Source organism: Anolis carolinensis, chromosome 3 (assembly GCF_035594765.1).
Source record: "Anolis carolinensis isolate JA03-04 chromosome 3, rAnoCar3.1.pri, whole genome shotgun sequence".
Lineage (NCBI taxonomy): Eukaryota > Metazoa > Chordata > Lepidosauria > Squamata > Dactyloidae > Anolis > Anolis carolinensis.
The window spans coordinates 106,858,153-106,886,149 of record NC_085843.1 but is presented as its reverse complement, the minus strand read 5'-3'; the positions used below and the strand labels follow the sequence as shown (position 1 = coordinate 106,886,149).

Below are 27,997 nucleotides of genomic sequence, written 5' to 3'. Positions count from 1 at the left end.
ATTATTATTATTATGACAACAACAATGTAAGGCACTATTGCTGAATGGCTCACAGGTATATTTAGTTAGTTAATGTTTAACTTTGAACACTATGGCACTAATTGCTCAGCATAGTGGTAGAGTATCTTCCTGTCATTAAATTCATGGGATAATCAAGAACTGCTCAGTCTGCTTTTTGGGGGGTAATTTCAAAATATGGTAGTAAACATTGTGAGGGTAGTGACACAGTTAAATTAAACAATTAAAGAAACTAAAAGAATAGATAAAAACTAAGAAACAAAGTAGACCCAGTGAGACTTGATCTCCTCATCTATAGAATGACAGGCAGACGCTTTACCACTATACTATTTGTCTTATGACAATGCCATGGAATCCAGAGCAATGAGTGGAATGACATTCAAAGTTGAATAAATCAAAACTTGTGATCTACTCGATGAAAGTATAGAACATGGGTCTAATAATTTCTTATAGACAATGCATTCTCAAACTCGGGGCAAAACTGGTGTATTGTAAAGAATGCATTTTGCCACTGTTCATTATATTCTCCAACAAATACTTTTTAGGGTTTTAAGGTTTTGAAAATTGAGGTGCACATTAGATTTGATGGCACATACGATTTGTGTAAATACAGTAAATAATATAACATTTCTCATCATGTCACTTCCATCCTGGATTTAATGGTGATTTATTGAGAGAGAAGCCATATTCGCAGCACAAACATTTGTGGATTCCAGACTATTTCCTTGTATGCATGACCCGTTCACTTCAGCTAATTTGTGTGGGGAAAAGAAAACATGGATCTGCACAATCAGTAATTAGTTAGTCATATCAAAGCAGATTAAATTCATATCTTGCTATTTGAGTTTCCTAACAAATTGTGTTTATTGGAAAAAGACTTTAAAATAAATGAAATAAATCTGTATAGCAGATTTCAAAATACCTTTTGAGATACCTTTCAAATGTTTATTTGGAAAAATGTAAATACATTTGGCTTAAATGTTGTAAAAAGAAAAAGAAGAAATTAATGAACATAATATAAAATGAATTATAAAATTGATAAAACTAAAAACAATTGAGAGGAAATTACTGCAGAAAAGAGCAATAGCCTACTGTGGAGCAAGTATACAATTTGTTATAATTTGTAATGAATGCAATAAAATAAAATAAACATCCTAATGATTTTCAAAATAAATTATGAATCATATTAAATCATACCTCTCCCCTGATCTGGCTCTATATGGTTAAGTAATGAGTAGCATCACAGTCATGCTACTTCCTTCTCACAGGAATTTTGGTTCCTCTCTCTGTCTCTATTGGCATATATGGGAACAAAACATTTCAACAATTTCTACATACATAGTATTTTTCCTTATCTGATCTTGCATGTACATGCAAGCAGACAGAGGTTACACTAATTTTTCTCCATGCATCAAAGTGCTTTGGAGGACAAATATAATCTGACCCAACCTGAGAAGTCACTTAAACCACAGTTTCTTGGATGTGGATAAAATTGGGGGAGGGGTGACTCCTTCCTCTGGTTTATAATAAAGTGCTACATAAATTTACAAAGAAACTCTCTCTATATTGGCATAATAGCGAAACATAGGCCAAAATTCCATTATTAGCCTCGTCTACACTACACCAATAAAATCAATAAGAGTTACCAATGCATGTACTTACAATTTAATAGTACATCCTATGAGTTTATTCTCATTAAAACTAACCAATAGGAGTAAGCCTATAGTATATTAATAGGCATACATTTGGCTTTATTGTTTTTGGAACTTATCTAAGAAAATTAGACAACCAACTCAGATGAACAAAAATGTGGCCATCCTGTTTATTATCTAATGCATAAAAGTCATTTAAAATGAGAAACATTTTAATATCATGATAGGATTTTTAAATTTAAAAATAGTTAATAAACAGATTTCTTTTATATATTTTGATTGCTAATCAGGCTGCAGAAGTAATGGAATAAACATAGGCCAGTAGCTGGGGGAGGGGGGGGGGGCTTAAGGGTTCAACCCCCCCCCAAAAAAACCTGGTTTACACATTAATTTTAACTGGTTAACCAATTCAAAACAGAAACCTGACACATTTCAAGGGGGGGGGGGGTTGAACTCTTAACTCCCCCCCCCCCACAAGCCGGAATATACAGTTTCATCCTTTGTAGTTTCATGTTAAATTGTTAGTTTAAACATTTTTATTTTGTTAAAAAGGAAAAAAAGATACCAGCATGTTATTCCCTGAAGTCAAACCAACATAATGCATTTAGTCTATTGGCTGGTATTTCAACCATTAAATTAATATTCTCAAAGTAGATTCATCAAGTCCCTAACCTATAATTGGGATTCTGGCCATGTTGTTGATTAGACAGTGAAAGGAATCAGTCCATGGAGAGAAAAAAACGTTTCATTCCAAATCCAATCAGGGAGAGCAAACATAATTCTAGCAGAGTTTCTGTGGTAGATAGATATGGTTATTTGACATCTAAATGGAATGAAGAAACAGGAATCCTAATGACCCCATGCTAGTTAATTTTATCACTCCATACCCTGTTTGGGGCATCATTTTTGTACTTCTTAGACCACAGATTAGACATGCTTTCTTTATCAGATCTTATACTGCATCTTCTTAGAAATTAATATCTGAACTCTACTGATGACACTATCTATTTTTCTATCTCTCTACCACATCTATCAATCTATCAATGTACAATTTACAAAGCTAAATTAAAACCTAAAAAGTATTGAAAATAAAGCCACATCAAAATGTGTGCAGTCCTTTGGGAGTGAGATCAAGAGAAAAAACTGCCCCAACTTGCAGTTACTTTCTCCAATTTATTTTAAGCCTTTATGTTATGCTCTCTGGCATAGAGATCATTGAAAACAAGATATTGTAATCCCAAGACAGTCCCCCAGAACTATAATGTTCAAGGTTAGACAGAAAAAGCAATAGGTGTCTGAAGAATACGTCTCTTGATCTTATGGTTTTAAACAACTATCGCCCAATCTCCAATCTCCCTTTTTGGGCAAGGTTCTAGAGCGGGTGGTTGCCACGCAGCTCCAGGGTTTCCTTGATGAGACCAGCTACCTAGATCCATCGCAGTCTGGCTTCAGGCCTGGTCATGGCACCGAGATGGCTTTGGTTGCCTTGGTGGATGACCTTCAAAGAGAACTTGACAGAGGGAGTGTGTCCTTGTTGGTTCTCTTGGACATCTCAGCGGCTTTTGATACCATCAACCATGGTATCCTTCTGGGTCGACTCTCCAGAATGGGTATTGGGGGCACTGCTCTGCAGTGGCTCTGCTCCTTCCTGGAGGGTCATACCCAGTTGGTGAAGCTGGGAGACACCTGCTCGGACCCCTGGCCTTTGACCTGTGGGGTCCTGCAAGGTTCTATTCTATCTCCTATGCTATTCAATATTTGCATGAAACTGCTGGGCGAAGTCATCCAGAGTTTTGGAGTGTGGTGCCATCTCTATGCAGATAACACTCAACTCTACTACTCTTTTCCACCAAACTCCAAGGAAGCCCCCCAGGTCCTGAACCAGTGCCTGGCTGCTGTGATGGTCTGGATGAGGGCTAACAGGCTGAAACTTAATCCTGACAAGACAGAGGTCCTCTTGGTCAGTTGCTCGACCGGTCAGGGTATAGGGTGGCAACCTGTGCTTGACAGGGTCACACTCCCCCTGAAGGCACACGTCCGCAGTCTGGGGGTCCTCCTAGATTCAGTGCTGACGCTTGATGCTCAGGTGTCGGCGGTGGCTGGGAGGGCCTTCACATAATTAAAGCTTGTGCGCCAGCTGCGACCGTATCTCAAGAAGTCTGACATGACCAGGGTGGTCCATGTCTCAGTTACCTCTAGAATGGATTACTGTAATGCACTCTACGTGGGGCTGCCTTTGAAGATGGCTCGGAAACTACAACTAGTTCAAAGATCAGCAGCCAGATTGGTAACTGGAGCTAGTTACAAGGTGAGGTCAACCTCTCTGTTTAAACAGCTCCACTGGCTGCCATTAAGTTTCCGGTCCCAATTCAAGGTGCAGGTGCTTATCTATAAAGCCCTAAACGGTTCGGGACCGGCCTATCTTCATGACCTCATATTTCCCTGTGAACCTGTGCGATCTCTAAGATCTTCTGGGGAGGCTCTTCTCTCGCTTCCTCCCCCTTCGCAAATGCAGTTGGTGGGGATGCGAGAGAGCGCCTTCTCTGTGGTGGTTCCTCAGCTCTGGAATTCCCTCCTCAGTGAGATTAGGTTAGCACTGACCATCGCTGTCTTTCGGAAGCAGTTAAAACATGGATGTTCTGTCATGCATTCGATTAGACAAATCCGTTATATCCTGGCCCTTACCCATATCAAAATTTGTCCTGTCATGTTATAGTTTGATTTCCATCCCATATTTATTTTCCCTACCTGCTTTGTCTATTTGATATATGTTTTATTTTGATATAGACACTCTTTTTATCAGTTTGATTGTTTGCCCATTTATGTCCATATTGGACCTTTTAATGCTGTGGATGACTGTTTATATTTCCTGCTCTTAATTATGTTTTTTAAATTATGACCTGTTTAATTTGTTTTTAAATGTGATGCTTGTTGTTTTAACTGTTTGATTTTATGATGTTATGTGATTTGTATTGGGCTTGCCCCTGTGTGAGCCGCTCCGAGTCCCCGTTGGGGAGATGGAGGCGGCATACAAAAATAAAGTTGTTGTTGTTGTTGTTGTTGTTGTTGTTGTTGTTGTTGTTGTTGTTATTATTATTATTATTATTACAAGTCAGAACCATATGGTATAGAATGAGCCAGCATTTTGTAGATGATTTCCTGCTCCACTATGTAGTCTAACTATAAAAGATAGAATCCCACCACAAAAGATGCTATCCCTTGTTCGGTGACAATCATAATGTAATGTTGTTATCCATATATTGTTAGGAAAAGAAGTTAAATACTTGTCACTGGGAATAAGCAGGATCAAAAGTCTGGACTGTGTAACTATCAGATATTATGCAAATGCAATCTATCTCTCTGCCTGACTTGATGGATTATTTGGCATTTGAATGCCAGCAGAAAAAAAGCCAAACTTTGATGGAACTGGCTTCTCAGGAAGGTCCCTGGTTTGTTCCTGCTGCAGTCTGATGGAAAGGAAAACACAGGAAAAACTGATCTGATGAGGTGAAAGCCAGAATTGTGTTTAGCTGGAACATATAAAAACAGGTATTAGGAGAAGAAAATAATTTAGATAGAAGTGTTTCTAACCTGATATTTATAAGACAGAATTTTCAGTAGTACTTGGAACATATGGATAAGTTTCATAAACTCCTTGCTGGTGATGTGTCTAAAAATGTGTGAATAATTCAAGTCTCAAATGATAATTTATATGTATCTCTTTGCAATAATGAAATAATTTATATTTTAATAGTTCCAAACAGGTGAAGTGATCACAATAATTTATAACAGTCTGATCAGACAAGCTGCTGCATAGAGACCAGCACCAAAAAGATTGAACTCTGAGTTTTTGGCATTGAAGTAAGGAGAAAATTGACACCACCTTCCTCTGTTGCACATTTGAATTGATAGTTCTACTGTGCCTGCTTGATCTTGAACATGGGAAGAGGTAGAAGAGAGGGTATCTTTTGTCAGGGTTCAAGGAGCAAAAAAGAATACAACTCTATTACTGCAAAGGAAAAAAATGTAAATATTCATATCTCATCCTACATCTAAAGATCTTTGGGTATTGTACAACATGATCAATGTGAATAATTTAAAATAATTTAAAATTTTTAAAACAAGAAGACATGATTTATAAACCAAGAATATTTTGTATTGCTATTTCTCATTAAATTGACACCAATTTATGACATCGCTTTGAATGAGAGATATTCAAATCACCCTGTCATTAAGTCTTGTAGATCCCAGGCTGTGGATTCCTCGATCAAACTATCTACCGCATTTCTCCAATTGTAAGATGTCATTGATTGTAAGATACAGCCTAATTTCAGTACTACTAACTCCAACAAAAATGCAGGCAGTCCCCAAGATAAAAAACAAGATAGGTTCTGTAGGTTTGTCCTTAAGTTGAATTTGTATGTAAGATGGAACAGGTACATTTTAAGTGTAACTCCATATATATACATACACACACACACACACACACACACACACACATGCTTTGGATAGCATAGGGAAGGATTAACATCCCTGTGATGTTTGTTTTGCTGCCTGTACCCCTGTTCAGAAGATTTCGCCTCATGTTCTGTTCCTGTGAGAACTGGATTTTGAAAAAAATTGCCTTGTTGTGGTAACAAGGATTGGTGAGAAAGCTTCAGTTGTGACACCTTTTTCCCATGTATTCCATCTGTTTTATTGTTAATAAGGATTGTTAGCTTTCAGACTGTCTCAAGATTAATTACTCAAATCTCTAAATAATGTAAACATGGTGCCAATTGCCCTCTAAACAAACCTGAAATCTTTCCATAACTATCTTAATAAATCTCAGTCAGAAATGTTAAGATATTATTTACTGAATATATTGGGAGACCATGGTTTTTATCTCTTCGATGATTGCTTCTGAAATCCAAGTGACAGACAGTGATACCTCGAGTTAAGAGTTTAATTCAGTCTGTGTCCAAGCTCTTAACTCAAATCACTCTTATCTCAAAGTGATTTTTCCATTGAAATACATTGAAATGCTAGTAATCTATTCCTGCCCCTCGAAACCCCCCTCAAATGTTTTTGTTACATACTTTTAAATAAGAAAGCGTACTTTATAAATATCAAATAATGTATAAATGCACATTTGTTTGGAACAATAAAAAAGAAAGATCAACTTTAAAATGTGGCCAGGAAGCACAAAGTACAAAGTAAAGAGGCAGAAGTATCATTTTCTTCATACTGTACTCAGTTCAGCCTCCCTCCCTCCCTGGATGGACAGCACTGATCAGATAAGAGGCTATCTCTGTGACTGTGAGGAGTGTGGCTGTTATCAGGAAAGTCCTTGTACTGTGCACAGAACATGATGAGAGAAACCAAAAGCAGTCATGAAAGGATTTTTTTTTTTAAAAAAAGACAGCCCTATAGAGAGGCTATATTATACTATCCCATCCCGCTTGTCCATTCCATTAAAATCAAAGACACAACACTATAGCTTTTCTATGACAAATTGAAAGAACTGGGGGACTTTCGTTTTTTGCTTGCTTTTGACTTGGCCCTAGAGTGGGAATGTGCACATACATATCTGGGAAATGTGAGTGATTCCAAAAGTGATCTTTGGGCCTTCATGGGAAAGAAGACCTTCTTCACCTTAAACATCTACTGTAGTTATTGTTGTTAATGGCCTTCAATTTGATTTTGACCCTATCTTTCAGACTCTGGGCTGTTGCTTCCCTGATTGAGTCTATCCATCTGAAATATGGTATTTCTCCTCCTCTGATTTTTATCTTGCAAAGAATTATTGTCTTTACAATCTGTAGACTTCTAGAGAAGTTATAATATTAAAACTTAATAATACTAGATTATTCAGAATAACAGCAAACAAATTCAAACTCACCAGCAAGAATGATGTTGATCTCAGTGTTATTTTCCTCTCTGTCTCTGTTGCTAGGCATTCATATCCACCCACTCTACTGATTTGAATCTGCAAACTTTTTCTTATTCCTATACAAATCAGCACATGAAGGATTTCATTGGATTATGGTAGCATAGGAGTGAGAAAAAAAACCCTGTACCCATGAAATGGGTTCTTGGTGAGGGAATCACCAGCAAGGATCATTGGAGCAACATTTTAGCCTTTGCCAACTGATTTTGAATTGGAGACTTTTGCTTTTCCTATGCAAATTAGTGGATGCATATCAAAGACTGTCAACTTTATAATACTGTCAACCCTACTTATCCACAAATTCAATCATGGCTCAAAAATATTGGTTTAAACATACCCAAAAAGCAAAGCTTGATTTTGCTGCATGCCTAGCATTACGCTGATGTGTAGACATAATTTGCTCTAGTCTCCTGCCATTTCAAAGATCCTCAGGCTCTCTCCAGCACTGGTTTGAATTATTCATCATGTTATATAAGGAAAATCATTTTACAATCCCATTGTATATATGAGTAATGGGGCTTGTGCATCGACAGATTTTGGTATCCATGGTGTGTTTGTTTGTGTGCCCTGGAAACAAAACCTAGAGGACACCAAGGACCACTGTGTTTAACTTCTCCTCATAGATACATTTCTAAGTATGCAGTATAAAGAAAAAAAATATCAAAAGCAAACATTCTCAGAGAAAATGAGTTATAGAAAGCTTGCTGATTCAGGAGGACCCAATTTGAAATTGTATTAATATCAGACTCCAGACTCCAGTGGCTCTCCTCCACATTCATTAGCTTCAGACTGTTTCGGTGTACTTTGTTGTGCTGCTAACTGCAACGACTCTTTATGATTCCAGTTTTACATTATGCCTTTATTTATTAAACTAAGCTGTCTTTGTTCTCAATAAATACAGAGCACACAATGATCATCACTATGTCTTATCTTCCTTTAAAGACAGTCTTAAAAAAGGGGCTAATGTTTATGTTTATTATAACACTGTCCTTCCTTCCAGAGGAATTAATTAAATTCAAGCAGAGCACTGATACTGCGTCAGTGGTGGCTGAGGTTTTGCACTCCATTGTATCATGTTTACCAGAGTGTATGCAAATTATTTTTGTGCCATTTATTCTACGAAGCGTGAAATGTTGGCCTTGAGAAAAAAGGAATCCCACACACTTTCTCCAATAAAACTCAGCAGGGTTGAACAATTTTAACATTAAATCATCACAGAAGAATTTGGGGTGCAGAATAGTATACTCTCAGCTATTCATATAAACAGTTTAAATGTAACTTATTTCTTTAGGGAATGCATCATGCAGTGATGCAGAATTGCTTAAAACTGCAGCTGCAGCAGCCTAGGTATTAATTCATTTGTATACTAGCTCATAAGTTCATTGGCCTTGGGTCCTATTTAGGACTAACACTTCTCAATTTGGACTCTAGATTTCCAACAGCAGCTTCATTTCATATTGACTGATAGTTTTTAAGAATTGCAGTTAATTATGCTTTTCAAATATGTCATATTTTCAGTGGGCTAGGAGTAGATTATTTTTGGAATTGTTTGGTTTGAATAGTGATTTTTCACTCTAACAGCTCATAGAGCTAAGAGAATCATACTTAGTATTTGTTAAACTGGTATCAAGTGTTTCACAACTGTAAAACCTGGGGTGCAAAATATGGGCATAAGTAGTTCTAGATCTAGGGAGGCAAAGGAGTGTATCTCTACACTGTAGAATGAATGCAATTTGACACCACTGCTTAATGTTATGGAATCATGGGAGTTGTTGTTTTTATGTGATCTATAGTCTTCTCTGCCAAAGACTGCTGGTGCATCACCAAACCACAAATCCTAGGATTGCATAGCATTCCACACACTGAGAGAGGCTACTGAGAAGGCCTTTTCCCCGTGTCCTCACCAGATGCACATGTTATGAGGATGAAAATAAGAGAAAGCTCTCTCACACAGCTTAAAACTTTTGTATATTTTAATTTAAGTATATTTGAAAGCAATCTTTCCTCAGCCGTACCCTATTTTTGGTGAAGGCACAATGGAAATGTAACATATTCCTAGAAGAAGGCTGAAAGTGTATTAGCATATGTGAAAAAACTTAGGAGTTTACCACATGTTAGGTTTGTTCCATGATTGCACTAGCTTAATTCTGTTTTTGACCTTTCCTTATCACATGACACTGACTCTCACATTGTTGCATTGTATTTCCAGTAGGTATGAGCAAATTCTCTATTTGTCTCTAATTTCGGATTAAAATTGTTTTGTTCTTGCCTTTTGATCCGCTATCCGACACGTGGTATCACGGTGCATCAAGCATTGTAATATGAAACAACGTTGGCCCTCTCTCGGAATGGCTCTTAATATGTATCGTTTTCCCCCCCAAATTTTTTTTTATATATATATATATATGATACTGCAACCTATCTTGAATGGGAGCGCAGCCCAACCTAACATGGCTGCTGCTCCCCAACCAATCAGAGGAGTGCACGTGGACTCAAAGGTGGGGGAAAACGTCCTCAGCGTGTCCACGCAGTACTCTTCTATAAAAGCCTGTGTTGGTGCTGGCCGGAGACATTCGGGGGTTGGCGAGCACGCGAGAAGGGTGGCTTGGGCTGGGAAGTGGTTGGAGAAGGTGAGAGCAAGGGGAAGCGAAGCTGCAAGCAAGCTAACAGAAGGGAGAGCAGAGCAAGAGGGTGGCTTCTTGGGCTGGGAAGCGGAGAAGGGAGAGCAGAGCAAGGGCAAGCCAAGCTAATAGAAAGGAGAGCAGAGCATTGGGTGCTGCACTGCTGGAGAAGAGAGTAGGCTTGAAGGGAAATTATTGTCAAGGTCAGCTGTGCTAGGGTCTAGCTCGCTGTGGAGCTGCTGACCCATCAGTGTTCTTTTTGCAAAAATATTTTAAAAGGAACATATGGTTCTCCAGGTTACATAGCTTTGCCTTCTTCAAACAGTGATCCATTTCCAAGCCAAGGGATTTGGGTTATCAAATCTGGTAGAGCTTTGCAAGAACAACTATAGATTTCCAGTGTTCATTTTGCAGAAATATCAAAAAAGGAACATATAGTTTTGCAAGTTACATAGCTTTGCCTTCTTCAAACAGTGTGTCGCACCTCAGAATAGTTCGCCTTGCTATTGACACCAAGCCACACACAGAAGATAGTCTTTTTAGTTTTATTGAGCAAAAGCAGTATATATATATATAATATCAAAGCAGGCAGAAATATAGTTCCCAAAGTAGTTGTAAAATAGAGTCAATAGATCCAGTAATCCATAGGCAAAAAGCAAAAGTCCATTTCCAAAGCTATAATAGTCCACAGGTTACAAGAATTCATAAACAGGAGGATTTCCAAAGCATGAAGACATAGACCATCCACTCTAATGAAGCGAGAATTTCCTTTGACAGAGATTTGTCTCTCAACGCACAGTTTTAAAAGCAACCCAAAAATGCATTTCTCTTCCCCTCAGTGGCCTCCCATTTTCCAGCTAATCTCAGGCTATGCCGAGGCATTCCTTTCCATTGCAAACGATCTGCCCGAGATAGCAATGGAGCTTCTTGACTGTTAACGTCAAACAGTTCATTATCTTGCACTTGAACAGGAGCCTGAGACAAATCCAGCTCATTATTTCCCATGGGAATGTCTCCCTGGTTTTTATCTATGACAGGCTGGTTCAAGAGTTCATCCACAGGCTGCGCTTCTGAACCAGCCTGTATAAATCCATGATTTCCCATCCCCATGACATCATCCTGGAATTTATCTTGCATCCCATCATCTGCTGTCTCCTGCGTCTGTAACCCAAAATCCCCTTCCTCATCTTCACTATGGCTCTGCTGCTGCTGAGTCACAACACAGTGATCCATTTCCAATCCAAGGGATTTAGCAACTCTGGTAGTGCTTTGCAAGAACCACTATAGATTTCCAGTGTTCTTTAGGCAAAAACATATAAAAAAGGAACATATCGATTTCCAAGTTACATATACTGCTGCTTTAGCCTTCTTTGAAAAGTGATCCATTTCCAATCCAAGGGATTAGGGTTGGCAAATCTGAGAGCGCATAGCGAGCACGACTACACATTTTGAGTTGTTTTCTTTTATAACATATAAAAAAAGGAATATATAGTTCTCCAACTCACATATACTGCTGCTTTAGCCTTCTCTAAAAAGTGATCCATTTCCATCCAGGGGATTAGAGTTGACAAATCTGAGAGCGCATAGCGAGAACTACTATACATTTCCAGTGTTCTTTTTCCAAAAATATTAAAAAAGGAATATATAGTTCTCCAACTCTGTACTGTAGCTTTACTGTAGCTTTATGCACACCGGTGTAGTCTAGCCTTCTTTGAAAAGTGATCCATTTCCAATCCATGGTATTAGGGTTGGCAAATCTGAGAGCGCATAGCGAGCACAACTACACATTTTGAGTTGTTTTTTAAAAATAACATATTAAAAAAGGAATATATAGTTCAAGTTACATGTGCACTGCACACTGGTATAGCCTTGCCTTCTTCAAACACTGATCCATTTCTAATCCAAGGGATTTCAGTTAGCACATCTGCAAGCCCATTGCAATGAAGCGTTCGTGGGGATGTGGGTCATTCAATGTCATTGAAAAAGTCTTTCAATGACTTTCAAAAGTCATTGAAAAAGTCTTTCAATGAAGGAAAATAGGCTTTCTTTCAGGTATCAGCAATGAAAATACGCCTAAAATGAGAGGGTAAAGGAAATGTTCTGCCATTTGGTGAGCTGGCAGGGTAGAATGTGTTCTCCCACTATACCAAATTTTATCAGGATTACTCAAAAAATGAGGGTGGGAGAGCCCTGTAAAAGCCCCCCCCCGTTCTTTTTTTTACGTGATTACGCATGCGCGTCCGCCATTAACAAAACATTTAGAGCATTACAAAATTTTGGAAATATCAGAAATTTTTTTGGGGGAAAATTGGAAATACTTTCTAATAAGAAGCACCAGCACCCCCTACTTTAGAAGCGAGTTTAGAACCATTTTTTTCATTGATCGCTCATGCCTAATTTCCAGTATTGCTGATGTTCAACTGTTGTTTCTGGTGCAATCATTGCATTCTGCTGCTCTTTCAATTTTCAAGCAGTCATAAGGTGTGAGTGGGCATGGTTCCTCTCTACCTCTACCTCTATCCAAATAGGGGAAAGTCACTCCACTTCGAGTCTAAGAGGACATCATTGTATATAGGAACAATGCTGCTTTTACTCAATTTCATGGGTTTTATTTTGTTAAATTTTTTTTGGCTGTAATTGCACAATTGCACTGCCATGGTAGGTTGCCATTATGAAATCATGGCAACACCCTTCATTTGTAAGAAAAATAAAAACTCTAAAATTGTGTGATTGCAGCATAACAAAAAAGGCGATTTAGACTTCTTGATTTAATAAAAGGTCTCAAACAAAAAATCAATTTGGACTTATTAGTTTAACAAAAGGTCTCGAGCAAGCACCTAGTTCAAAAAGACATCACAGAAACCTTAAGCTGATCACCCATGTCCCAAAGATGACATTTCCACACCAGGGTATTTCTTGTATATAATGCATTGTTTACCAACTGAAAGACAGAACAGAATTTTTTGTAATCAACAGGAATAAACTGCCAAAGAAAATCAACAGGCCTAAATCATTGAAAAAGCACCTTAGATGATATTCACTATCTTTTTTTTCACTATCAGGAATAGACCTTCTTCAAGGGATTCAGAATATCTTCAGCTAAGCAATCACTTCCCACATCTTCCTGAAGATAACAGTAAAGACAACCAAACAGGACATTGGCAACAAAAGGCAGTTCAGGATGAGGTAGAAGTTAGCTTAACCACTACCTTCAGCAAGAATAAAAGAAAGGTGTTGGTGGTAGAGGGCTCATTGCTGATGGATAGGGAGGAACTAGGGAGGAACAAGTGTGCCAGTCTGACCAGATGAATTGAGAAGTGTGCTGTCTCTTTGGTGCACACATTTGGGATGTCACTGACAATGTACTAAAACATATCCGTATTCTGTTCTTATTCATGCAATTGACAAACATACGTGTTTTGACTTCAAGATATTCTAAAATTTATCACACTCCACACAGACCATTCTTACAGACCTTGGTCACTGTTTTATATTTTCATTATTAATATTCTTATAATCCATTATAAATCTATTATATCTCATTGTAAAATTATTTGACCCAGTTGACAGGGCCCTACAATTTCAAACTCTTGTTTAATAAATAGTGATCAGAATAATTTCTGCTTAGGTTCAAAACAGTTACCAAGAATTCACATGCGATTTCATGTTTTTTCCCATTTATGTAACCATTATATTTAATTATTCATATTGCCAAATCCTTAGATATTATCGTTAAGCATTTCCACTGGCTTTGTAGGTTGTATTTTATTAGAAGACAACTTACATTTCTTTGAGGAAGTTTACATTTCCAATAAGCCAAAATCAAGTGTTGTTTGAAATTCCTGATGGGTTGCAAAGTTCTTTGCAGAAGTAATGATGGGACAGAAAGTATGACTAGCTTTCTGATTAGATGCTCTTGGGGAAACAGAAGGGGAAAGAAATGGCTTCTCTGGGGATCAATAAGCGCTCATATCTAATTAATGTGATGCTTGCCATTTCTGAAGACAACTAGAAAATTATAAAACTGCTAAACCACCTATTTAAAAACTGTGAACTTGATCTCAGAAAGCCAGATAGTTTATTTAAGAACAAAGCATAAATTTAGTGCCTATTTTTCAGATAATCTATGGGCAAACTTTGAGTCACAATAAAACGTATTGGCCTGTCACATTTGAGAACTGTTTAGGTGGCTGTCCTGAGTGTATTTAGGATAGGAAGTTGCGTTGTGAAATGTCTTGCTGCGGTGACTGGGTGCCAGGTAGGGGAAAGTTGGTGTGGTGAAATGAGTGTTGGAATAGTACTCCAGAAGCCTGGTGTTCCAATTTCCACTCAGCCATGGAAACACATACTATCACATCCCAAATGGATAGCAACAGCAACCTCTCTATGAACAAATCTTCCCAAGAAAACCATGTATACTTCTGCTAGTACTGGGAGTCAAGAAACACACTCCCCCCCCCCCCCCCTTATGCTTGCTGTTGGGAAAGATCATAAATAAGAGCATTATTTTGATTTGAGCCAAGGAGAGTTCACTAGTTTATGCAGGAGGGAAAAACAAACTTAAATCCACCAATAAATCTTGAGATTTAAATGTGAAAGTCTCACATGGTTAAATCAGAGACCACAGCTGCTTTTCAGGGTGTTTGGGGACTTCATTAAATTCATATTTGAAGCAAGCTAGCCTAGGCTGGATCTACACTGCCTTTTATCCCAGGATCTGATCCCAGATTGTCTGCTTTGAGTTTACACTGCCAGATAATCTGGGATAAGAAAATAATCTGGGATAATTGGAGCATTTGAAGTGTCAGTCCACTTCAAATGTCGACTAGGTCTGCCTCCTAGGGGGCTGTGATCTGAAAGAAATGTGGTGTTACATTAGGTAATGAGTCCTTGATAAGCTTAATGGGCTGACTTTGGTGGTGGCAATGGGGTTAGTTCAAAGTACACAATGCTTGAGGGTGCTTGAGGATGATGACCATTTCAATAGACAAGGCTGGTTTAAGGCATGGGAGCTGAACCATTCCCACCAGTATCTTAGATAATATCAAGGAAATCAGGAAATGAATCCAGAAAGTCTTGACACAAATACGTTATATGCTCCCCTCGTGTCTCCCAGTTCATTGTGAGAGGATTATGGAGATTAGAGGATGGGGGTCTGGGTGCAATCAGGCAGCATTCCAGATATAATTCATACAAAGGGTTACTGTGAGACAAAAGTCATGCAATCTCATTATGTCCTAGCAGAGCTGCAATTCCTATTTTATATATTTTTGTACATTTCATAATTTGGGGGGTACGATTTCTTGATCTCAATGGGATTGCACTAAAAGGACTGGCTTGATTTACAGCAATTTCCGTAGTCTTGGCTAAATCTCACAGTTTTTTTTAGAAGGGTGAACAAATGCAAGCAACTTTATATGTACCTTATAATTTTATCCACAAATGTTTAAACACCATGTCCTTAAGGAACTTTCTCATTGATTTGTTTACTGAACATCCACTGCACATTGTAGAGGTTCTTGGATGCCATATCATCTTATATAAAGCACTTACCAAACCTGGAACACATCCAAAACTCCCCTGAGAAGAGCAAAAGAGCCATAGTACAAAGCACTCTATCTTTTCAGTAAAGTGGACTAACATTATTGATCTACAAAATAATTATGTCATGGAGTTTCATAATTGTTTCCTTGGAAATATTCATTTCAATGACTTGTGCAATTCACCTTAAAATACATGGTGAATATTGTTAGTGTTTCTGGCAAGTCTTCTCTTTCTCTCTCTTTCTCTGAACTCATGTCAACTCCACATTATTCAGTTGCAACGAGGAAACTACATTTCCCAGTACTTCAGATAAGGGCTCACAATTGTAGCAGCATGCTAGATGCTTTTGAGGATGAGACAAGAGAAAGCTATACTGTATTTACTCAAATCTAGTGTGCCACTGAATCTAATGCACACCTTAATTTTCAAAACCCTGATACCAAAAAGATATTTGCTGGTGAATGTAATGCACAGTTGCAAAACGTGCATTCTTTGTAATTTGTTCCAAAGAGGTGTGCATTACAGTTGCTCTACACTTAGAAATCCTTCTTTAAAAATAAAAAGTGTTAAATCTTTCAGTAATGGAAAGTAATACCAGAGAATGAGGTAACCCTTGATGAGAAGATGGGAAGGAAAGGAAGAAAAGGGGAAATTAATAGGAGGGAAGATGTAAGGAAAAGAAAAGAAGGAGGATGAGAAGGAAGAAAGGAGAAGATGGTTGGAGCATAGAAAGAAGGTAAGAAAAGAAACTGACAGAAAGACTTTCGGAGTCAATAAAACTTTTGGGAAAGCACTAAAGTAGCTATGCTCATTATGCTCTCAATAAAACTAACATGGGCATATATGAGTTTAATTTGATTCATAATTTGGATTAGAGTAAACTCAGCTAGCTGGCATTGCCCCACCTGATGTGTGACGGGAGGTTGCTGCCAATTGCGAGAGAAATAAGGTTGAAAGCCACCCATTGTATAGCTATCAGCTTCCTCCCAGTAGACTTAAATCAAGGAAAAGTTTCATGAGAACCACCACTCCTCTAAATGTTCCTCCAGCAACAGCAAGAATATTCCTGTGGCCAGCAAAATCAGGCAATCCCAACAGGATGCCACCCATGAAGGTCTTTGTCCAGGGGCAAATTAAGAATGGGCAACTTTCCCTGAACAGACTTGGAAGTGGAGTTGGCAGATCAAAAGACAACCAGCCAAAAATGGCACTACTTAGAAGAATCCTCCACCTTGTGCAACTGTGGAGCAGAAAAATGAACTCAGTATCAATATGCTTGCCCACAATGCCCTGCCTGATGCACAGAGGAAAAACTGTTTAAAGCTACAGACAATGCCCGTTTTTGGTCTAAAATGATTTAGCTGCTTGTGATCCCTTTATTTTATCAGTTGTAAACTATAACTTATTTATTATGCAATGCTTTTGACCCAAAATAAATAAAAGAAATTTTCTGGGGTTCAGGAAACAAATACTTATGTGTCCATAACCAAAGGGCCACCAATGTATTCCTAGAGGATACTAAAGCTGTTAGGATTATCACAGGCAAAACACTTCTGCTTGCTTGAACCTGTCAGCTTCTCACACTAGCCATTAAAAGGCATTATTCAGGTTTTCCCTGTTCACACTGTTGTCTGATGTTCAACTTGTTATTCACAATACACCAAGATCTTTTTCACATGTACTATTGTTGAGCCAGGCATCACCCATCCTGTATCTTTACATTTCATTTTTTTCTGCTTAAGTAGAGTATCTTACATTTGTTCTTGTTGAAACCCATTTTGTTAGTTTTGGCCCAGATCTAATCTGTTAAGGTCACTTTGAATTCTGATTCTGTCTTGGGCTGCATCAAAAGGAGTATAGTACCTAGATTGAGGGAAGTCATGTTACCTTTGCATTCTGCTTTGGTTAGACCTCACCTGGAATACTGCACCCAATTCTGGGCACCACAGTTCAAAAGAGATATTGACAAGCTAGAAGGTGTCCAGAGAAGAGCAACTAAAATGATCAAAGGTCTGGAGACCATGCCCTATGAGGAGCATCTTAAGGAACTGGGCATGTTTAGCTACAGAAGAGAAGTTTAAGAGGAGACCTGATAGCTATGTATAAATATGTGAAAGGGTGTCATAAGGAAGAGAGAGCAGGGTTGTTTTCTGCTGCCCTTGAAACTAGGACTCGAACCAATGGGTTCAAATTATAGGTTCCACCTGAACATTAGGAAGAACTTCCTGACCATATGAGCTGTTCAACAGTGGAACTCTCTGCCTCGGAGTGTGGTAGATGCTCCTTCATTGGATACTTTTAAACAGAGGCAGGATGGCCATCTGTCAGGGATACTTTGATTGTGCTTTTCCTACATGACGGGGGGTGGGGGTGGACTAGATGGCTCATGTTGTCTTTTCCAACTCTATGATTCTATGATCCTAAAATTGTGCCCTTGGAACTGCTGCCATCTAATATACCCTTCTGATGGGCCACAGCCTGTTTTACTATATCAAGATGGACAGAATTCAAGAGAACATAGGACTGTCCTCATCAATGAAAATATATTTTCTATATAACTGGGAGAGATGAACTAAAACTGGATTTATTATATTAATTTTCATTTTTAACAAAACTGAACACTTTGTTACATTCTGTTATTAGCCACTTATAAGCTAACACTTCACACATGTACATCACAAGGTCTTCCTCTTCTCACTGGAGTCCTGGACAGTGATCAGAAATATGGTTTCCCTTCCCTCCACAATAATTTCAGGGTGAATGAGGGCCTACATGGTTGATAATTCATTCCTCTCTATATTCTGTGATTTTAATTCTTCTATCAGCAGATGTCGCTGTTAGATACCTTTGAGACTGAGTTCATTATACAAAGATAAATGAGCTATTCTTTTCTAAATAAAGCCACAAAACTCTTATACCTCCCGCATTACTAATTCATTCATTTATAAAACATCACTGATTTTCATATATGAATGGACAAAAAAAACTACCTCAGAAGCAATAATGTATTTTTCTAAAAACCCTGGTTAGATAAGATTGACTTGGATCTTAGAAAAAGTAGTTTATGGAAGGAAGATGCAAGGCTTTTGAAACCTATCACTGATGGCATATTATGTCAGTTTGATATCTGTGTCCCAAAATCAAAGTCCCAGTGGAGTAAGGGAAAAGTCACTTAGCTAATAATATTTTGGAGTGACAAAAAGATGGCATCTTCTCTTTCAAGGTTCTTTTTTGATGATTCTCCCTAGAAAACAGCAATTGAAAAGATTATTTTACAGCCAGTACTAAATAATAGAGTGTTCTTTGGCATTCAAAGGTCTAAAGCTCCCTGCGGTCTAAATGACATTTGTACAGCAAGTTAAACTGCTTCGGCAAAGGCGCCTGGTAGAAACAAAATTGATAGATTTATGACACAGTTTTAACTCCATATTTGCCAGTTTTCTGAAAACATTCATCTGCTAAGAGAAATAACGTTAGTACACACTTTTTGGGTCTTGGTGAGGAATTATATGAGTCTGTATACAGGAGTAGCTTATGGTCCCAGCAAGGTGAGATTATCCCCTTGGCTTAGTTTAGAGGCTGGACAATAGATTGTACTATAAATCCACAGCATATAGTCATACCATTATAGGACAAATCATAATGTAAAAACAACCAAAAGCAGCGAATTTACAGTCATAGGAGGTATTGGCCCTTGGCACCTTCATAATTATCTACCTCTGCTGAAAGTGGAATAGTTAAAAATACTCAGTGATCAATCAATATTTGAGTAATAGTGGAGAATCACGGGTCAATACACATTTTGCTGCCTTCGTGTGTTAGCTCTGTTTCTAGATATATTTGTCCTGGATATATTTGACCTTCTGATTCCAAAAATGGCAGCAGTTTCCCCCTATCAGCTCTATTTTTTAGTTATAGAGCACATTCCGTTTACCTGTTTTCATCTGCTCAATCATAGAAAATGATGATAACCATATCTAAGAAACTAGAGCTGATGCAGTCTATCCAATACAATTTTTTGAATCAGCTTCTCAAATAGTCCCAGGAACAGACATAAAAACTAAATACACCAAGATTTTTTGTTGGGGTGTGTAATAAACAATATGCTACTCTTATCAATTTATTTGATATCTAGGTTTCACTAACTCACATTTCAAAAGCCATTTTCCTGAGAAATGTTTCCAGACCTTTTTAGATCCTCCACTGCATTCTATGATATGCTTTTAGTCCAAGTGTAGTCCATGTACTTAGAGGACATAGCACTGAGGAGACTAGACAGTAACATAAGTATCCATCACAAACAAGAACAGAACAGGCACAGGAAACTCCTGACACCCAAACCCAAAACCAAGTTCCACCAAATGACCTATCATGATCATACATACACAGGTATGGTTACTACTTATGTCAGATGTGGGCATGTCTTAAGGCTTTGAGAGCAATTTCTTTTTTTACTTATCAGAAGTCTCAATGTACTGTACCAGTCCTTTTATTTGGGAGGAAGGAGACTGGAAGTTACATTCCAGAAAATGGAAGTCAGTTCCAGGAAACTTGAAAGGTAGCTTTGGATGTTTTGATATGTGGCAGGCAAAGAAACATTGCATCTTGGAATAATTTGTTTGCCTAAAAAATTTCAACATTTAAAATTTGATTTCAGGTGTCTGGGAGCTTATAGACATTTATGCAGTCATTTATACTCTTTGGTATGCATCCCATGCAGCCCATTGTCCAAAGGATTCCCACCCCAGTTTTTGCATATATTGTTCCCCAAAGCATCCTGCCAGGATGAGCCATAATCCTTCAGTACTTTGCAAAGAAACAAGAAAGAGTTCAAAACCAAACAAGACGCTTTTATTTATTTATTTCTTGTCAAAAGCATTGTACAACAAATACATTTCAAATAATGGAAATAAAAAATAAGAAATCACAAGCAACTAAATAGTTTTGGACCAAAAGCGGGCAACAGCAACCACATTGTCTGTAGCTTTAAACAACTCCTCCTCCGTACATGAGGCAGGGCATTGTGGGCAAGCATACATATGCTGAGTTGTTTGTTCAGCTCCACAGTCACACAAGGTGGAGGATTCCTCCAGGTAGTGCCACCTTGCCAAGTTGTCTTTTGATCTGCCCACTCCACTTCTGAGTCTGTTCAGGGACTTCCAAGTTGCCCATTCTTGGTTTGCCCCTGGAGGAAGACCCTCTTGGGGGGCCATCCAGTTAGAATTGCCAGGTTTAGCTGCCCAGAGAGACACCCTTGCTGCTGCTGGAGGAACATCAAGAGGAGTGGTGGTTCTCATGAAGCCCTTCCTTGATTTGAGTCTGGTGGGAGGAGGGTGATAGCCATGTAGTGGGTGGCTTTCACAATGTTCGACCTTTTTTCTCTCAGCGTTAGCAGCAACTTCCCGTCGCACGTCAGGAGGGGCAATGCCAGCTAACTTGTAGAGTTTATCAACAGGTGTAAGTTTAAGGCATCCCGTGATGATTCTGCATGTTTTATTCAGTGCTATATCCACCTGCTTTGCATGGGCAGACTTGTGCCAAACAGGACAGGCGTACTCAGCAGTTGAGAAAGACAAGGCCAGGGCTGATGTTCTTATTACTTGTGGGTCTGCTCCCCATGCACTGCCAGTCAGTTTCCGCAGGATGTTATTTCGTGCAGCTACTTTGTGCTTGGTGTTCATGCAGTGTTTCCTATATGTTAGTGTTCGGTCTAAGGTGACACCAAGGTATTTAGGATGGAAACAGTGTTCGAGCTCTTGGCCTTCCCAAGTAACTTTCAGTTTCCTGTTGGCTTCGTGGTTACGTAGGTGGAAAGCACACACTTGTGTCTTGGCAGGGTTAGGCTTCAGGTGGTTCTCTTTGTAGTAGCTGGAGAGATCTTTCAAGGCATTGGTGAGTTGCTTTTCAACTGTTTCAAAATCTTTTGCTTGTGTTGTAAGGCCAAGGTCATCAGCATGTATAAAGCTTTTTGTGAGTGGTGGTTGTGGCTGATCGTTCGTGAAGATATTAAATAAGGTTGGTGCAAGAACGCTGCCTTGGGGTAAACCATTCTTTTGCCTCCTCCATCTGCTTTTCTGGCCCTGAAACTCCACATAGAAGCTGCGGTTTTCTAAGAGGGTCTGGACAGTTTTTGTAAAGTCAAAGTCCCGGGTGATATGGTAGACTTTATGCAGCATTTTTCTATGTTGCACCGTGTCATAGGCTGCCGTAAGGTCCACAAGACGCTAGAGAACTAGGAATGTATCTCTGTTACCACATTTTTTGCTCTCAGCAGTGTTAGCCCATCTACACAGCACCTAAAACAGGGGTCCTCAAACTTTTTAAGTGGAGGGCCAGTTCACAGTCCCTCAGACTGTTGGGGGGGCCAGACTATGATGAAATAGTCAAAAATTAGGATTGTTGTTGTGTGCCTTCAAGTCATTTCAGACCTAGGTCAACCCTAAGTCTAAAGTTCAGGACAGGGGCCAGATAAATGACCTTGGAGGGCCGCATCCACCCATGGGCCTTAGTTTGGGGACCCCTGACCTAAAACATGGAAGTTACCAGATTTAAAGGGGTGGGGTGAGGTTGCTTCATGATGCTAGTGGTAAAATCGTGCTGATTAGCTGCAATGGACAAAAAACACGGGGTACGTTTGAAAAATACACATATTTTCATCACTGTATATCCCTACACTCATGAAAAACATGTGATGTCCACTTTTAAAAAGCCTGAAATAGCTGATTAGCTGATAAGGCTGTAAAACAGACACACAGCTAATTTAAAGGAAGCACAAACAGAGAGCAATTGGAATTCTCCGAAACTTTTTATTTTAAACTTAATAATATTAAACAGAGCTTTAATAAACAATTGGTGGAAGAGAGAAATCTGACAGAATTTTTTTCCAAAAAAATCACTGTTAGGTGCTGAACCTCATATATGCACATGTGAATTTGTTTATATTTATGTTAAGATATTAGCATGTGCGCATACCCTGTTTCCCCTAAAATAATACATCCCCAGAAAATAAGACCTAGTAGAGGTTTTTGCTGAATTGCTAAATATAAGGCCTCCCTCGAAAGTAAGACCTAGCAAAGTTTTTGTTTGGAAGCATGCCCAACGAACAGAACACCAGAGCATGCAGGATCGGTAAATGTACCTATCATAGAGTGTTATACATGGAAATAATGGTAGTAACAAGAAATTCTTGATAGGATTCAGAGTTTGTCTGGTTATGGTGGTTTGTGATGACAACTACTGTACAGTATATAGTAATGTTCATTTTTTTGTTTAACAATAAATGTGAATTCTTCTTAATGGAAAAATAAGACATCCCCTGAAAATAAGACCTAGAGCAGGGGTCCTCAAACTTTTTAAGCAGGGGGCCAGTCCACAATCCTTCAGACTGTTGAGGGGCCAAATTATCATTTGAAAAAGAAATACGAACAAATCCCTATGCACACTGCACATGTCTTATTTGTAGTGCAAAACAACAACAACAACAATGAAAGAACAATAAAATATTTTAAAATGAAAACAATTTTTACCAACATAAACCTATCAGGCCAATGAGATAGTCAAGTTAATTAGGATTGTTGTTGTTGTTGTTGTTGTTGTTGTTGTTGTGTGCCTTCAAATCAAGTGGGCGAGCCTAAGTCAAAAATTATTTATTTTTTCATTTACTACATTTATTTACTACATTTATATCCCACCCTTCTCACCCCGAAGGGAACTCAGAGCAGCTGTATGTACATACAATATATTATATTATTAGCATAGCACAATATTAGCATTATATATTACTATATTGAACTATACCACTATACTGTAATATTATATGTAATATATAACATGTAATTAATATTATTACAGTATATGGTATTATTATTAGTATTACATTGTATAACATGATAATATTATCAATATCATATGTATATATAATATATTATATTATTTAAACTGATATAAAAATATTATATTATAAATGAGGGCGGGGGCCAGGTAAATGACCTTGGAGGGCCGCATCCGGCCCCCGGGCCTTAGTTTGGGGACCCCTGACCTAGAGCATCTTTCGGAGCAAAAATTAATATAAGACACTGTCATATTTTCGGGGAAACACAGTATATGGTTCAGCGCATAACAGAGTGATTAAAAACACCTTCCACTCCAGGTTCCCTTCTGCCCTCCATTTTGTTCCTATACAGAGGCAGCCTGTGAGGACGGTTGGGAACCCAAACCTGGGACTAACAGGTCTGTGGGGGGGACTTGCTCTCAGGTCCTGAGAGTTATTTATTATTTATTTCGTGTCCTCCATTTAAAACCTGAATTTCCTGCTGCCTGGAAGTGCCCTCACTTAATTGGCAGTACAGCTTGTAGTAGGGAGTTGTTTTGACTGGAGGTGCTGAAAAGTGAGGAACAATAGCATGCCTTTTCCCATACTAGAGTCCAATCCAAATTATAGAGTTGCTAAAAGAAAATAAGTGAAACTCTGAGATGTGTTTGTGAACTTACAAGATATCGCTACTTAGAAATTTCCCAAAGATGGAGCTATGAGCAGAAGTGCAAAATGAGGGCATTGCCCATATAAAAATGTTGCCCCCATGATATTATCCTTCTGTTTCCAAATTTCCAGAATTGCAGAGATTGTGACATAAAATCCATGTTTGTTGTGTTTGTATTCCCCTTAATATTCTTGCCTGCCCCCTTTTGAATGCCTATACTGTATTTCTAAATGCTTAAATGAAAATTTAATTTACTACAATGTTAGAAACTAGGAGAGTGGAGGAATATTTCATTGTGGAAGAGCGCAAAATTCTTATTTGGTAATAATGATGCTCTCATTTTGCTCTCTCTGCAGCTACACTGTTACGTCTTCCATGTGTATAGAACAGTGAAAGTGAAGAGGTAGAGGAACACAGATAATGTGCCCAGCCTCCGTAAGAGTACTGTTTACTCAGATTTATAACATCCAACGTATATTTGATTTTCATTGATTTTCATATGTTTTTGAAGACTTTCTAGTATGCATTGCAGCCACAGGCATCTACCAAACATACAGATTTGATCAGATCCAAATGGTTTGGAAAATAGCCTAATTTGGCTTGGAGCAATTAGGAAGGCATCCAATTTTGCTTTGATTAGAATCCAAATTGTAGTTTGGAAAGCTGGGTTTGGTACCTGGTCAGACAGATAACGCTCTGGCACATAGTTATGATCTGCCTCATAGTGAACCTTCATATCCAACTTTTCAATGTGCGACTCCCTCTCACCCTCCATAAAAAAATTGCCATTCCCATGTCAGTGAAGAGTAGCTGGAGAACAGAGACATATTCCAGGTATCATCAGGGATTTCCCAGGATTTTATCATTGCTGCATGTTCAGCTAGCAGAATACCTCTGGACATATCTCTGGAGATTATCATTTTGTAGAAGATGACTGCCACACTATAAAGGGGTGCTCGGAGAATGGGATTGTCAGAATAGAATTTCATTCTATGCAACAGACAACTTCAACTTTGTAACATGAACTTGTACTATTGTAACTCACTAAGAGAATGAAAGTCCAAATAGTTTTTGTTTTTCACTCACTACTATTTGAAATATTCAGGATGGTTCTTGTGGTTTCTGTATGTGTATTTCAAGTTTGTTAACACTGAATAAAATTGGAAGACATAATATCCTCTTTTGAAGGAATCATGTATAATAAACATTAAACATGTGCTTTTTTAAAAAAAGCTATGAAACTTTCACTGTTGTTCATTTATACAAAAGGAATTGTCCATACTGTGCTTATTTCTTGGCAAATATTTATGTGGTCAGTTGTCTCTGAGGGGGATCAGTTCTGCTAGATATCATAGAATTGACAAAGGATTTTCTTTTCTTTTAAAATGTTGAGTTCAAAGCTGTCCGTATCTATCCATGAGAAAATATCACTTTGCCAACACCAGTAAAAACAAATTGCATTCTTGGTTTCTTGAGGGAAAAATGCATTAGCTTAGATAGCCCTGGTTCTCCTGAGTAAACTGGCTCATTAACCTAAAGTATTCAGTATGGCTCGGGTCCAGGCAGGAGGTACAAATACCTTTCTGAAAACTCTTTCTATTGAATGCCTGAATATGAAACTGCCCAGAAACCAAATGCACACTTCATGCATCCCGAGAAAAGAAGAAAGGCAGTGTACAAGCACCTTAAATACATATTTTTAACTACACTTAAGAATATGCTATGACCTATTCAATGGAATTCATATTTAATCATCTTCATTGTATTTAATTATAAAAGGGCTCTAAATCCTGTTTGCTTTTTAGTCACCATGTTTGCTTTTGAATCATTTTACTCCTTTGAGCTTACCAATGTTCATAAAAAAATACTATTGAGATTACATCTTCCATCATCCTCCAGCTAGCACATGATCATTCATGAAACAGGTTTGGAACAATAAGCCAGAACTTTATTACCCCCAAAAGTAAGATTTCAAACTTGGTAGTTAGCTCATTTTGAAATGTGTGCCATTTCCTTTTAATATGGAGAGAGATAGTAGAAGTCTCTGCAATAGGAATGAAGCTCTGGATTATTTTGTTTATGATGTGAGTTCGTTAAAATTGATACAACCACTGATGGTTTTGTTATTTTTTTGTTCAAACAGCTCAAGTTGTGACTAGTGTATCTACATGGGATTAAAGAAAGAGTGTAGATATCGGGAGATAAACAGGTTATTGTCCCCCAAAAATGAACCCTGTTTCTTCCATGAAATTCTCCTATTATTCCAGAAAGTGAGATACTGAAAATAATTCATCGCTTTTTGTTGTGTATCTTCAGGTCATTTCTGATATATCATGACCCTAAACTAAACTTATGATACCTATCATGGGGGTTTCTTTGCAAAATGTTTGCATTTGCTTTGATGTTTCCATTCCCTTGGTAACTTTTCTTTTCTTTGGATGCCTAAAGTATATTTCTACATGCTCAGCTGAAGTTTGAGTTATTGTAAGCATAAAAATGTGGGGATTGAAGTTAAATGTAATGTACTCATTTTCCCACCCCCATAGCTATACCTCTGATTGAAACTCAAATGACCCAATTCTGTACACCCTAGTTTCATAGTTATATCTTACTCTGTGATGGCAAAAGCATGAAAGTGCACACAAAAACAATAATTACAAACCTTGTCTTCTTATTTTCTTGAAAATATGTAAACAAAAAGAAAACAATATTTGAGAAATTGAAAAGATTTAAAATAATAAAAAACTTGCTAAGTATCTTAATCCTTTCAACTTCATAGAGAAAAGGCAGTAAACTAGAGAGGAATGTGGAATGGAACTAGCAATCATCTGTCAGTTGCAGCAAATTTTTTGGATAGAGATCAGAAAAAAATTCCAAGACTGAATAAAACTTTTTTTATGATAGACATCTGATTGCTCAGAGCATAATGCTTAGGAAAAACTTCAAGAAAGTCATTAGAACATCTGCTGGAGAAAATGTTTTGAGTATCAGAGTTTTAATTTATGAAAAATTTATAGGAAAGTCCCTATGGCATTCATAAAAGAGCTGATGGTGCTGTGAAAGCACCTTGTTCTAACCCTGTCCAGGATGTCGAGTAAATCTTTTGAATGCATATTTAACACGAGCCATCTGGGCTTGTACTAGTTCACCTTTCTCAAAATCATCTTGATGATTAGTTCAGAACAACAGAAAGATATCCCATCTATATTTATATCTCTCTGCTGTCTTTCCATACCTCCATTTAAATAGCTCAAGTCCAAATGTCCCTTAAGATTAGCACTTTCTGTAATCAAAATTCAGAATCTGCTAAATATATTCTCAACCCAATATCAAAACAGTTGTTTCCATCCAACCCTTATCCTTCACCACCCTTTCAAGGAAGGTACTATTATTCTTCAGTTGCAAAGCAGTACTGTATTACACCTGCAGTTTTCATGAACAGCCTGGCATATGGAAGTCATAAAATGCAACTTGGATGAGATCTGATTAGGCTGTCAAATGACTGGATCATTAACCTAGTTGACAGGGAAGAACTTTTTCCTGTAACAAACACATATAGAAAGCAGACTATATGACTTGTTGGAGGACATGCTGGGAGGAGAGTTGCTAGTTTCTCACTGGTAGTAAGAGAAGAGGAACAGGATGTTTGCCTTCAAGGACAGCTTGCTTTTAACTAAGTAGGAGATGGCAGGATGACTCACAAGTTCCAGGCAGCTATGGGACACTGTTAACTCAGATGACCCTACAGAGCCC

General features: G+C 38.1%; 1 long non-coding RNA gene across 1 annotated transcript in view; it reads right to left on the bottom strand.

Annotated features, from left to right (window-relative positions):
* The window catches only part of LOC134297529 (uncharacterized), a 40,422-nt gene extending 32,184 nt beyond the window's left edge, over window positions 1-8,238 (bottom strand). Inside the window, exon 1 of the long non-coding RNA XR_010004298.1 lies at window positions 7,552-8,238. This is a non-coding gene — a long non-coding RNA (uncharacterized LOC134297529). The remainder of the gene's footprint in view (window positions 1-7,551) is intronic.
* Window positions 8,239-27,997: the final 19,759 nt, after the last annotated feature.